Here is a 15,246-nt window from a genome sequence, read left to right as displayed (position 1 = left end):
GTATACTTAAGCCATTGGGAGTATAAATCAAACATGTTTGGGGTTGTGTGTGTGTGTGTGTGTGAGAAATAACTTTATATACTTTAACACAATTATGGGAAATTAGGTTGGGGCTTACTTCTAGAATGTATCAACTTTAAATAAAATGAAATCTATTGTGTCACAGTTCGCTGTTTTGTTTTCTTCCCCCCCCAGCATAAAGTTTAAACTAAGATAAAACTTAAACCTATATTTAACTTTTAGAAAATATAACCTTTCTAGTATATATGAAGAACTAAAATTTAAAACTCACTAAACAGCCAATCCCTGCAAAGAATTTCCTTTTCCCTACAGGTAGCATGAAATGGAGCCCAAATGACAGGACCCCATCTGAGCCTCCCCAGCTCCCCCAGTCTGCACAAACCCACTCTATCAATCATGGCAGGATAATGCATAGTGGTTGCACCTGTGACAGGAAATGATTGAGTGCTGAACACAGGGCCGGCTTCGCCTGTCGCTTTGTGCATTTGTATTTCTCCAGGGCCGGTTTGAGAATTTTCAGAACTTGGGGGCGGGGAAGGAGGGATTCCCATTGTATTTTGAAAAAGAAATAATAATGCATTTTGATGATGAAGACATAACACAAAAGAGAAATTAGGCAGCAAAATGGCCCCGTACGCTCAGGTGGGCAAGAGCACCGGTGCAGCGCGCGATGCAATGTTATTAAGCTGTAATTTAGTTTAGATAAGTAGAGGATGCTGACCATGGCCATTCTTTTGGAGATGTCTTACTCACCCAGTCGCAAAACAGACGTTTGTGCCTTTACGACCACATAAAAGAAAAAGAACAAAAGGTCAAAGCTCACCTATTGTCCAAAAGGGACTGTATAATGTAACCTAATTTAGGATAGCAGAGAAAAAAAAATTTTTTTTCACCTTTCAAGCTCTTCTGCAGTTTTTTGGAAAACTCTAATTTAACATCATAGTCTTGTTAGTTAAACGGTTTGGGTAAGTGCTGTAATGTTAAGAAATTGAAATTACAGTATGTACAGTTTAGATAATTTTCTGCTAATTCAGCCATTTGTTGAAAATATGTATGTGGTGGAAATATAAAGTGCCTATTTTACAACATGTAATATTTGAGTTGATCCTTCTGTGCAGAGCCATGTGTATTTTCGATTATGCAGGAATAACATGGATAATATATTTTATTGTGTCCATTGTTCACATAATTCGAGTTTGGGTTTCTTAAGTGACTAAATGAATACTTTTGTTAAAATAATAAGAGTGCCTGTTAAAGAATGTTGGAGGGCAGGGGATAACCAAAAAGTAAAAAAAAAAACCAAACAAACAAACAAAAAAACCCACCCCACACACTAATGGGAAAACTGTTTCTCCTCTTAGAATTTCCATTTTTGCCCGAAGGACCATTCTCTGTAGCACAGGACGTCCCTACATGCTGAGACTTGGAAAACATTTTGTGGGAAAGAGTAGACTGCCGAGTGCTCTTTTCTTTTTCCTATTCGGTTTTATTACCTTCTACCTTCCCTAAACGTAGGCAAATAAAATTACAGAGAAATAAAATGACTGCACCGTTTGGAGGGCTGGCTCGTTCCAGGACAGCCGGCTTTCACCGGGTAACGTGTATGCAAACACACACGTCCCGTCTACCTCATTGTTTCCAGTGCGGAGAATCCGCCGCTCTCCCAGCCTTTGTTGACCCTTCGCGAGGAAAGTTGCTTGGCTATAAACAGACAGAGGCCGCTGATTAAGAAAGTGGGGCTGGCGGGGAGGGACTTTCTCTGGGGGCTCACGGATCGATCACTGCTAAGGGGGTAGAGGCTGGGGGGGGTGGTGGAATAAAGTAAACTGCGGGGCACTTAGGCTTAGTGAAACACAATTCGCCCCAGAGCTGCTGTGGCCAGATGTGCGCCGCTCTTCCAGCCCCGCAGCCTTTTCCGTCAGCATCGGGTCACCAGCCACACCGGGGGAACGGGGTGGGAGGCCTGGCGGGTGCGAAACGGGGGAGACATGCGGGCTGATCCCCGAGGCGGCGGCGAGAGCCCGGCGGAGGCAGCCCGCCCTCGCCCGGCCCGGCGGCGGGGCGCTCGCTCCTCCCCAGCCCGACGCGCACTTTCCCCGGCAGGGGGCCGGGGTCGAGCCCGGACGGTCCCCGCGCTCCGAGCCGGCCCCCTCCCCGCCGCCCGCAGCGCGACGGCTTTCGTCCGCCCAAACTGGGGGGGTGTCTCCTCCATCACCCCCGCCCCAGCTCGGCAGCGGAGTTGGTCCGCGGGCCGAGGGAGGCTGGCTTCCTGGCTGCCGGGGCCTGGAGGTGCCGGCGCGCCCCGGGGCGGAGGAGCCGGGGGACAGGGGTCGCGGAGCCGCAGTTCGGCTGCGCGCCCTCCCCTTCTTCGGGGAGGCTCCCGGCTCTCAGCGGCGCGGGGACCCCCCACCCCCGCAGGGGTCACGGAAGGCGAAGGTGTCTTGGGACGGCGCCTCGCTGGGGGCCCTGCGCTGTCCCGCCGCACCCCGTCCCGGCGCAGCACCCGCCACCTCCGCCCGCCTCTCGGGGTCCCTCCTCCGCACCCCACGTCGTGTTAACTGACCAGGAGACTTACTTTAATTGCAGAGTTAAACATAAATCATTAGGTTCAAAGAAACCTCGCCTGCCTCCCACTAATCAGCTAGAAAGGGAGGCCCGGGGAACAAAAGACGTAAAAGAAAATTAAGCTACTTCTCACTCGGCGCTGAACTTGGAGGTGGGGGAGCGGCACGGGGCGCGCGGAGAAGGCTGCCACGAGCAGGGTTTCCAACGTACCCCGAGAAGGGGGAGGTGGGGGAGCGGAGGAGGAAGAAAGACAAACATCTGGGGATTGGACCATATGCTGAAGCTTTGTCTTGTCCTTCAAAGTTCGGCTGCCCTTGAAGTGATTTGTCAGGCGGCCCACGGGTGACAGGGAGGATGTTCGGCGGGGAGCGGGGGGCGGGAGGCGCCCGGGGTGGGGAGGGGAGGGCGGGGAGGAAAGGGGGAGACGCCGACGAGAGGGGGAGCAAAGTGACCCCACCGCCCGAGGAAATGAAGAAACCAGTGTCCGCGGAGGTGCGCAGCCAGAGACGGGGGGAAGCGGGCTGGTTCCAGGGGAAACGCCGAGACAGCGAAAAAGAAGCAGGAGGGAAATAGAGGTTAAGGAAGAGGAAAGGCGAGTAGAAAGAGAAAAACGTGCGAATGGGGAAAGAGGAAAACAGACGGGCAGAATAAACTGAAGACAGTAATTGAGGTGTCTTAGGAAAGGGTGCATATCTCCTAGTTTAGGAAAAGTGGCTTTGAGCTACAACCCCCCCCCCTTTCTTTCTTTTTTTGCCCGCCAACCGCTGAACTGATTAGACTGTAATTAAGGCCATAAAGCCCTCAGATTATCCACCTGTTTATTCACTAAAGTCGGGGTCTCATCAAGCAAATTAGCTGCTTCCAGGCTACACATTGGGCCTCGAGCTTGCCTGATTAATGAAGTTTATTGGGAGCTGTTAAAAGCATTAACTGGAGAAAATCTCAGCAATTCGTCATATTTAAGGGATGGAAATTAAATCTTGCTATGCAAATGAGAAAAAAATTTTTAAACCATCTTTAGGGGTTACTATCTGCATATTATTTTTCTCTAAAACTCTGGTCAGGAAATAGGCATTAGAACACAAAGCATTATTTGGACTTAAAGTTAGCCGAAAAATACGCTGCCACCTTATTTGGCAGTATGATGGGGAGTGAAACAGAAAACGTAAGAACGCAACTGTTCCCAAGGCAAAGAGATTTTGAAGACACCCAATCGCAAAGCCAAGCTCAGGAGAAACCGAATTCTTAAATTAAAGTTAATGTATCCATCTACAGAAGTAGATTTGGGAGTAGTCCTTCAAGGGGCTTAATGTTTGATTTGTGGGAAATCAACAGATAACTGAGAGAGGAGGGGAAGTAGGTAAGTGCCCTAAGGAAGGAGCAAATGTGGGGAAAATGGTGGAATGACATGTAAAAGCACCCAAAATAAATCAGTATTCTTATAAACTGGCTACAGAAAATGTGTCTGTACCCAGCATTTGTAATCATAACCAGCGTGGTTCTTTGGACGTGTCTGGGAAGGTGTGATTAAGAAAATAAGCCAGGGAAGTGGGAGAAATATAACCAAGTGGAAAGGGAAATGTAGTTCAAATTGAGAACATAATCCAGAATTTATAAAGGACAGGTTTACTTTAGGTGGTGCTTGGTGATATCTGTTGCCACCCAAATATTTATTAAAGGCTGTAATCACAGAAGTGAAGGGAGAGTGATTTCTGAATATTAGTTATTCTTGAAAGGGGGAAATCTTTTCTGCAAGAGTAACAAAAGTCCATGTATAGATGTCTTCTATTTCAACAAAATATTAAAAATAAAAATGTGTAATACATTTTTTAGTCAATGTAAAGCTTATTGTAATGCAAGTCTTTCAAGATTTAACTTTAAATTTTATTATTATTATTTTTTTCCAGAGACATCTTAAGTATTGGTGCAGTTTGAAATGTTTGCTTGACTAGCACATTATTTATTGGTTTAAGGGCAATGTTGTGTGTTTTATAATTTCAGTAAGACATATATTAGAGTATACAAAATTTGAAAACATGAGACAAAAGGGACAGCCAAAGCTAATGGAAAATTAGATAATTTTTAAGAAGATTTATCCCGTCATAATAGTCAACTCTTATGGACTCAGTTCTAAAATAATAGATTTTTATGCTTTTCTTACTAATACTGTCCTTCAAAATTGATTTTCTAGATAATTCTAACTTTTTTTTATTTTAAAAACTTCAAGTGTCGAGGTTTATTATTTTCTTGCTTCTTAGTGAAGTCATTTATAGTCAGCTAAGGAAAGTAACAGTAACCATTTATATTAATATTTGTTTTAAAGGTTTAAAAAGTTCCAGTGTATATATCCCTTCTTTTTGGTAGATAGAATATATATAGCTTTGTGAAACCAAAAAAATATAAATGTAAATTTGAAGTCTAGAAAATTCAATAACACTCAAAAGCATAGGTAACCTTGAAATATAGTCTTCATTTGTCTTAATCTTTAAAATTCTTTAAATTATTTATTTACTGTCTTCCAAAATTCCAATATATTCTAAATATGAACCATAAAAACCCCTTTTGTTTTTGTTAATACTATATATTACATAATTTGGCTTATAACATGATTATTTTGTAACAAATTAAGTCTTTTTATTTAATCTTGAAAATAAAATAATCATTTAAAATAGCTTAGGTTAATGACTAAAAATTCTTGATAAATGTATCTGATACTGTTCATTGAATTCTTTAGAATGTATGTTTACTTATATAGTAATTACTAAGGGATTATATGGGAAAAAAGCATATATGTAATTCATTTTTGCTTATGCAAGTACAGGTTTAAAAAAGACTTAGTTCTCTAGAATTCCGAAGTAACGTGAAGAAAAACAATTATCCTTTGTACTGAAAATTGGTCATTTATTAAGACTTGGCTTTGTTTTTAATATTTGACTTAAATATATGAATGAGAGAAGAGAGACAAGTAAATTCTCTGAGGGTAATGAAAAATACACTTTGCTGCCAACAAAATTTTAGAAAATATTTCATCTCATATTTTTAAGATCAAAACATTTCTAAATGATATTATACTCATCCCAGAGTACTTGTCATCATGGTATCGCGTGTATAACAGTTCATTTAAAATATGCATAGTTTTGTACAAGGATAATTTGCCTTTAGAGTGCACAGTCATAGAGAGTGGGCTTCTGAGCTAGTAACTAATGGGTATCAATTATTATCATTTGTATTTCTGATCTCTAGAGTCGTATGGATAAAGAAGGTCAAAATGGTCCCTGATGAAAAGAAACTTTTAAAACGTTTGGAAAAGTTAATGAATTAGATTTCCCTGCACTTGAAGATATTAGGATTGGGAGATCAAGGCTCCCATCAGCCAAATCAAGAATATTCACAGTTGACAGGAAAACTCAAAGTTTCTTTTTTTCCCCACCAGAGAAATGCCCTCCCACAGCTAGTGGTGGTAATTCACAGGAGCGATTATATTAGCTTAAAGAGTGTGTTTCAGAAGCAATAAACTTTAAGTACACTCAGCCTAATTTTTGTTGTATTTATTTCATGTAGTTCCTCGTAAGTGCTTGAGAATGCTTCTTGTAAAAATAACCTCTTCATTGTATAAAACATGTTTTCTGCTGTGGATAAAATTACAATGTTAATAAACCATAATTATTGTTTTTTCTTTGAAAGTTCGATGAAATGAACAAAACTGGAAGAGATGGGCAACACTCCCCTTTTCCCTTAATAGCCTTTAAATGATTTATGAAATAAAAATGTGACTCCAGTTTGCCTTTAATAACCAATACTTCTTCACCAATTAGTCTCTATCCTCTTAAATATTCAAACCATTAGGATATAAAAGAAGCTCTTTCCATGTGTTCTTTAAGACCTACTGCATTTTTATCAAGGCCTCCAGAAAATGGACAGTATTCTGATGCATGGATAATACGATCAATTGGTTTTAAAAATATATATTTGTTTTTATAGAATAGTATATGAAATAAAGAAATATGGAATATGCCTTTAAAGAGAAGCCAGCATGTCAATAATTTTCAGCAAGTACGTTTAAAATGCTACATTTCATATTTTGAAGTTCTTAGGACTGAGAGCTTCTCTGTAAACACTGACTTAAATGTTAGAATTGACAGTTGAAAACTCTGTTTGCAGTTCCTTCAGTCCTGTAAAATTAATGGAAAAATAAGTACACGAAGATAATAAAGTTGATAATATTTTCATTCTCAACTCTGCAAATATTGCTCAAATGAAATATATTTCATTATTTTATATTTCTAGGGCAACCTTTTGAGTCTAGAAAGGTCAGTACTGGGATTTTATTTTGATACATGATATGACCTAATTCTTTCATTTGTTGCAGAAATCCAAAGGGGGTAGAGGGTACCTTTCTCTCCCTCCCTCCCTTTCTTTCCCTTTCTTTTCTTTCTTTCTTTCTTTCTTTCTTTTTTCTTCTTCTTTGATGTAAGTCTAAATTGCAACAGCTAAAATGCCTTCCCATAATTGTAATGAGATCAGTGGGTTTTAAGTATGGAATGAATCAATTATTGTAAGCAGAGCCCCTGCGTAAATCACGGAATGCCAAACCAACCTCAGAATTATAAAATGAATCTTTGACAAGTATTCAAGGTTTCAGCATAGTCTCAATAATGAGGATTAAGTACTTACTATCAAGTGAAAGCAAAGTTTTATTCACTTACCAAGGAATACGTGCATATTCATTAAAAGAGGTCAGACTGAATGAGGCTTTAAAAAAAGAGGGCATCTAGTAGCAGCATTAAAGGTAAAAATCGATGATAAATAGGTCTAGTTCATAGTAAAAGGGAAAGATTCCAAAAGCATATTTCATGAAATGGCAATATGTTTGTGATTGAGAAACAACTATCTTAACAATGAAAAATAACAAGTAGCTTTTATATTTTCATTTCTTTCTAACTCTCTAAAAATTAAAAAAATAAAAAATCCAGGGATTATCATAAAAGAAATCAGGACTACCCATTGTCTGTTTTTGCAGTTCTCGAAACATGGTATTTTTGACTGGCAAGAACAATAGAATGTAAAGTTGTAACAACTGAAGACAGAGAGAAACATTAACTTCATTATTTTCGATACACGGTCAAGAGCCCTATATTCTAACAAGGTAGGGAGATTCTGTTTCAATAAGACAGTTCTCCTGTGCACACAGCCCAACAGTTTCTTTTCTTTCTTTTCTTTTCCTTTCCTTTCTTTTCAGATAACTTGTCTTTTGTTAATTTGCTATAACTACTTGTGTGATAACTTTATAATTTACGGCTGCAAATGGCAAGTCAGAAACAAACTCTGGTGGCATTACCAGTTTACTCACATACTTTAATCCTTATGCTTACAATAGGGTTTATGTGTCTTAAAAAAGACGTTTTGAATGGTCCAAACAGAATATACTTTCTCCTGACTTATCCTATCCCAATTACACACTTATTGAAAATATCTATGTTCTGCATCACATAGAATTAGATATTAATTAAATTTAAATTCTAAATTACACATAAAAACTGTAATACTGAAGTTTTGATTATTTTTACATATTGTTTCTTATACTATATTTCTACTTAAGCATTTCTGGCATTCTGCAGAGAAAAGACATGATTTTTTTAAAAACATGGAAGAAAGTTTTACACTAAATTACTTCAACATCACAACACTTTATAACTCACTGACAGGCTAAATTTATATTTTAGTAACTTTTATTCATTTGGGCCATCATATACAATGTACAAAGAAAGTACAGTACTGATGTTTAATTTTTGTCCATTAAAATGTTAGATATGCTAAACTATGCTTATTTCTCTAGTGAGAAAATTAGGAATTTTGGCATAGATGTAGATATTTGTGAGAAAATAACACCTTTGTAATAGTTACATTTTATGAGAAAGAATATAGTGCTTAACTAGTATTTTCCCAGTTTTTTTAAATAAAAAACAAACCATATTTTGATATTCTTAAATTTTAATTTTCCATTTTTCAATATTTTGTTTCAAGTATAGTCCTATTGCTTTGGCATTTATGTGTGTCATTTTAATTTTAAAGCTAAGAGATCTATTATTGATGTGCGCGTATAAACGTAGATATCGCAAAATAAACACAGAACTCACGAGAGTGAATTGAAAGAGGAATACTTAACATTGAAAGTGCAAAAATATGCCTGAAACAGCTATAATCAATGTCTGAAAATTCATATTAAGGACAAGTTTTTAAGTCGTGTGCAAAAGTTGGAAGAGATGGTTTCGGAATAGTGAACATTTACAAATAAAAAGATAACGGTGTCCCCTACGCAATGAAGGAATTTAAATTCGCAGTGAAAGTCTGACATCTGGTGGCAAGAAGGAGGAGCGTCAGCAAAGAAGAAAGGTATTGTGAAGCACCTCCTGGTTTTTATCGGACCAAAAAAGCAAATTAAAAGAAATTCTTTTATTTTTTTCTTTTAGACATTTTACGTAGCAATTCGCCTCCTCCTAATGATTTTGCCATGAGTACTCTTTTATATTCACATTTCCTAAATACTGTTTGTATTAAAGATATTTTTCCAAGAGGATCAAGATATTGCTCAGCAGTTGTTTCTCAAACAAGAATGATTATGTATTTAGAAATAGTCTCATACTTGTGAAATTGATTAGAAAGTTAACTTTACAGCTTTAGAATCAACATGAAACTTTCCTAAATTTTCCCCATAAACAAATGAAAAAATTAAAAATTCACAAAGAAATTTGGTTATTTTAAACAAAGCTCAAGAGTGATAACAAAAGGATATTAAGCTTTCAATTGAAAGGTAATCCTAGTTCCTAACACACATTAGAAAGATTATTCATAGAACAAAAGTAATGATAAGTAATGCCCTCTGAGCCAACAATACCAATTTTTTTTTAATTAAAATCGTCCAAAAGAATCACCCAAGTTGATACAACAAACTAGCACCTACTACAATGGAATAGGTTTATACTATATGAAATTATTTTTTTTTTAAATTATGCAAAGTAAATTACAATAACAATTAAAAAATAAAGTTAGCAACACTAATATTTCATAAAACAGATTTTTCTAAGGTATTTCATCTTATCATTTTCATATGTCCCTCAAATAATTTTTTAAAAATAGCTCCATATCAGAATAGCACAACGCTTTTATTTTTACTGCTAAATTTCAAAAACCCAAACCAGGGATTAACGCAGCATTTGGTATCTGCTTCTGCATATTTAAAGTGGAATGAAGCAGCTGGAGAGGAAAGCTTTTGCGTAATTTATATTCCTTAAAATATTTGACCGAAGAGTGTGAAAATTGTTAGTGGTTTTCAAACCATATCCTGGTAATTGCTTCAAACCCCCATTTTGCTCAGTGTAAGCAAAGTTTTAGTGCTACACTGTTTTCGTTGTGCCTTTTCAATGTCTTCATCCAAGAGGCAGTGGGACACTCAGACTAGAAATACTGCTGATACATGGAAAAATCCCTGTCATTGTAGCATTTCATAAATTTTCCCGTAGTGGCAAATAAGCAACAGTATCATGAGATCAGCGTGTGGTTGTTCCGTGTTTCCCCAGTTTTAAATTAAATTAGCGTATAGGGTAGATGGTCACATTGGGTTGATTATTGGTCTTTCTCATTTGTGCAGGAGGTTAAATTCATAGTTGATTGTGAATTTGCTGAAAGAACTTCCAGGAAGACATTTGCGATACTCGGGAATGCCCAGTAGTTGATGGGAAGGATTCCCCCATGCCACTGCAATCAAAGACACAATATCATTTCTATTAATTTATTCATGAAAAATTGAAATTCCCACAAATTGAAGAGAGTCTTGAAAGATTTTTTAAAAGTGAGAAACATTTTTACCAATAACAAAACGTTGCTCTGTTCTTTTTTTTTTTTCAAAGATTTTATTTATTTATTTGACAGAGACAGAGACAGCCAGCGAGAGAGGGAACACAAGCAGGGGAGTGGGAGAGGAAGAAGCAGGCTCATAGCGGAGGAGCCTGATGTGGGGCTCGATCCCATAACTTCGGGACCACGCCCTGAGCCGAATGCAGACGCTCAACCGCTGTGCCACCCAGGCGCCCCAAAACGTTGCTCTGTTCTTATAACACAGATCATTCATATAGGAATGCTGACAAATAATAGAAACCAGAGGGTTGTTTTTCCTTTAGAGATATTTCTTTTTATTCTATATTAAATAATTACTGTTGCAATTATGTTATGTATCAATACTCTCTCTCCAAGTGTTCTGAAGATAGAAATTCCTTCTTAACAGAGTTGGGAATAAGTAATCCAATTAATTTCAAAGCATTTTAGAATAGAAACAACTCAATATGTCCAGTAATAAATGTTGGTATTCATTTTCCTCATAAAAACACCTAAATTTTCTTTTTCATAAAAATTCATAATTTTTGTGCCAGAATATACTTTTTTAAAAAAGATTTCTCTATTTATTTTAGAAAGAGAAAGGGAGCACAGGAGTCAGGGAGGAACAGTGGGAGAGGGGGAGAGAGAATCTGGAGCAGACTCCCCACTGGGCATGGAGCCTGACGTGGGGTTCAATCTCAGGACCCTGAGATCATGACCTGAGCCAAAACCAAGAGTCGGAGGTCCTGACCGAGCCACCAAGGCGCAGCACCCCCAGAATATACTTTTTGAGGGCTCTTCAAATGAGGAGCCTATCTTCTTCACTTGTACCACCCTAGCTACCTACGATTTGAGCTCTATCCTTATTTGCCCAGGTTGGAGGAAAAAGAATGATATCAATTTTTGCTGGCCTTTAATTTCTCAGTGCCCAGAACACGGTAGGATTTCATTTTTTTTTTTAACGAATAAATAAGTAACGAATGAATGCAAAATACTTCTCTTTTTTCCCCCCAATATCAGTTTTTTCCTCCTAAAAGAGAACATAAAATTCCCATAAGCATCTATCCACATTTGAGAGAAAACAGTAAGATAAATTATTACAACAAACACATGGTCACATTAGGCATGAAGTCTTTGAAGATTCTTTCCTTTGGACAAAAAAAAAAAAAAATGGAAGAGATGAGAATCGTATATCACAAACCTTCACAATTAAGCAATCCTCCGGGTCCATGTTATAGAAGTAGATACATGAAATAGATAACGTTTTAGCCGCTAATATCTGCATTGATAATGTTTATACAGTGAGATGCCATCTGCTACATGAACATTTGCACATATTAATGGGCCCTGAGCTTGCAATAATATATTTTACATGCAGAAGCATGTCAGAAATTTGTAACGGATCAAATATGTGGGCCTGTAATAGGCATTCCATTATCATGTGAACCATAATTTGAACATTTGGTTTTCTGATGACTTTACTGTAAAATTATATATTTTTAGAGCCCTCTTAATTTCCACATCTTTCCAAATCACTCCTGACTACATTATTTTTCCCTTTGATTATATCCTATAATATTTATTCCCTATGCTTCTCATTTGCTGCCGACAACCCTATTTTACTATTTAACTATTTCATTAATGACATAGTTGTCTTTCCTAAATGGTTGTAAGTTGTGCAGCTCAGGGTACGGTCTCCCCTCTTCAGCATCCACGTAATTCAGAAAATCAGGGTTTTCAGAGACAAAGTTAACTTTTGAAGTGCCTGCACTAACTACATCCTGGATATTTGTTTTTATAGAAAAGCTGCTAAAATATAAGAGACATTATGTGAGACATAAATGTTTTCTTGTTTGCTGGTTCATCTAATGTTATTTGGCCCTGACCCTAGTCACTCTTTGTACACTAGCCTAGCTTTTTTTTTTTTTTCCTCAAAGCACTAACCACTACCTAAAACTAAGTTATCAGGATTTTTTTTACTTGTTTATTAAGCATCTTCCTCAGTAGATTCTAAGTTGCACGAGGACAGGGATTTTTCTGCATTGATGACAGCTGTATCCTCCATGGTAGAGCTATGGCTGTCTACAGCAGGTGCTTAATAAACCACTCTGTTTAGAATTGATACCTCACTAGGATTAGATTCATAGTGTTAGAAGGGAATTTAGAGTTTGTTCAATCTCACTGTCCACCCAGGACAAGAATTCATTCTGTCACATCCCTGAGAGATACTCATGTGGTTTCTGCTTTTATTTTCATTACCAGAGGCTCATCACATATTAAGGCAATCTGGGCCATTGTGACCATGCTTGTGTTTTTAAAAAGATCTTTCTTGTAATGATTTGAAACCTGTTTTACTGATACATCCACACCAGGTCTAGACTTGCGCTGTAGAACTATAAAAACGGGTCAATTTCTACATAACTACTCTTCCAATGTGTTACACACACACACACACACACACACACACACACACACACATTTTCCTGTGAATAAAACATGACTAACATTGTTCATTCATTCTGCAAGGTGTGCCAGCCAGGAACAACCCCCCTCCTCTCATGTCCACATAGTCAAATGGGAGAGACATATAATTAAACACGTTATGTGCATTACACATGTTAAGCGCAATGCTTGTCTAAGAACTACAAGATCAAAAAGAACCAAAGTAAAATCTGATCCCAAAGACAGGCATCCCCAAGTTGTGCTGATTCAAACAGATGTACAATGTAACACCCTCGTGCATCTCCCCATAAGAGGTACATTACTTAGAAACACTTCTGAAATTGGATTTGTGTTTTCTTCTAGATATGGTAACATAACAAGTACGGCCTCCACAGAGTCACAAGGCAAGAGGAGATTCCACCAAAAAGAGCATATTATATTTGGTTTCATTACATACAACATAGGATGTTACCATCATCTTCTAGAATTTCATTTTGTTCTAATTTTTCTGTGGTGTCTTGAAAGATTGAATTGGTTTTCTAAATATGGTTTAATATTTTTCCTAATAAAATAATGTGTGATTCTCATGAAGAATCTTTTGTGTTTCTAGAACTTGCTTGTTTCTTTTTTTTTTTTTTTTTAAGATTTATATTTGAGAGAGAGTGAGTGGGGAAAAGGGCAGAGGGAGAGAACTTCCAGCAGACTCCAAGCTGAACATGGAGACCACTGGGGGATCAATCTCATGACCCATGAGATCATGACCTGAGCTGAAACCAAGGGTCCAATGCTCTATCAACTGAGCCACGCAAGTGCCCGTAGAACTTGCTTATTTCTAATATATACTTCTAATTTACTATAATGTTTTCTTTATAAACATTTAGATCATTAATCAAATGCATAACTTCATTAAATAATGTATGTCAGCCATATTACACGAAATTGTTGATTCTAAAATTTTGAATGGAGATGCTTAGATGTTATGATACATACTTATAACTAGACTTAATCAGGGTGAAAATTTTTGCAGGGTGAAAATTAACTGCTGTTATAAATATTTGCTTTAAAAAATCTTTGCCTTATGTTTTTTCAGCTTACTTTCAATCTCAGTATTTTTGGTTCTAACAATGCCTGACACTTCTAGTCACTCATACTGAAACACATCATTCTTTTCATAAACTCACATTTTTTTATACCATTATTCTCTCTGTTCCACTTTCTGAGCTTAGTTTGATCCTTGTTATGAAGTCCCAGTGATTCTGGAACTGCAGGGAAGGAAAGAATGACTTCCTTATTTCTGAGGAACTTAGCAGCTTTGATCATTCCACAGTTTTACATATAACAAGAGAATAGCAAAATTAACACAAAAGGTAGAAACATAAAAGAAAAAAGGAAACAAGAAAAACAAGCCTCACAGAAAGATCTTGAATGGTTGTGGCTGATTTTATTTCCCCAAGATGGCCACCACAATATCTCTCTAGTCAGATGCACTTCTAGAACCTTGCCAGTCAGAAGATGTCACCTATCAGAAGATGGAGTGTAATTCCCTTGCCCTTAATTCTAGGAAGGCTCATGGCTCACTTGCAATAACAAAATAAAATGAAGCAAAAATGATGCTGTGTGACTTCTGGGCTAAATCATAAAAGGCAACATAGCTTCCATTTGGTTTGCTTCTCTCTTGAAATCTTTGGCTACCATGGAAGCAGTCTGACTATGCTGAGGCCACCATGTTGTGAGGAAGCCCAAACTAGTCCATGAGCAGAGATCAGATGCAGAGGCCCTGAGACCACATGGAGAGAGCAAGACCCTCAACCAGCTCCTAGCTGATTGCTGCTCTGGCCCCACCGCTGCCACTGTTAGCACCAGCCACCATCTGACGATAGAGTCCCATAGCCAGAACCACCCAGCTAAGTCCTTCCAAAATTCCTGACCCACAGAGCTATGAAGAACAATACAATGAATGTTGTTGTTTTAAGCCACTAAATTTGAAAGTCATTTTGCTATGTGGCCATAGATAATCACCATGACTTCCAGAAACCTGGTACTGAAATTAAGATAAGGGAGGATAATCTTGTTCTATGCACAACTTTAAAGACAACGTAAGGTGAGATTCAGAATTCTCTGGTCCTCTAGATAAGTTCACCAGGTGATATTTGCAATACAGCAATATTTATCATTATGTTTTACCATAATTTGTTAAATGTTATTGCATTTAATAAACTATGTATTACATTAGTATAATCTCTTAAAAATCAGCATCCACATCTTTATTAAATCCAGCAAGAGATTTTATTATTATGTTCTGTAATGGTAGATGGCCACATAAAGGTCTCTTAAACTCTTTTAAAT

This window comes from Ursus maritimus, unplaced genomic scaffold (genome assembly GCF_017311325.1).
Source record: "Ursus maritimus isolate PB19 unplaced genomic scaffold, ASM1731132v1 scaffold_2, whole genome shotgun sequence".
Lineage (NCBI taxonomy): Eukaryota > Metazoa > Chordata > Mammalia > Carnivora > Ursidae > Ursus > Ursus maritimus.
The sequence above is the reverse complement of the archived record's forward strand: the minus strand, read 5'-3'. Positions refer to the sequence as shown.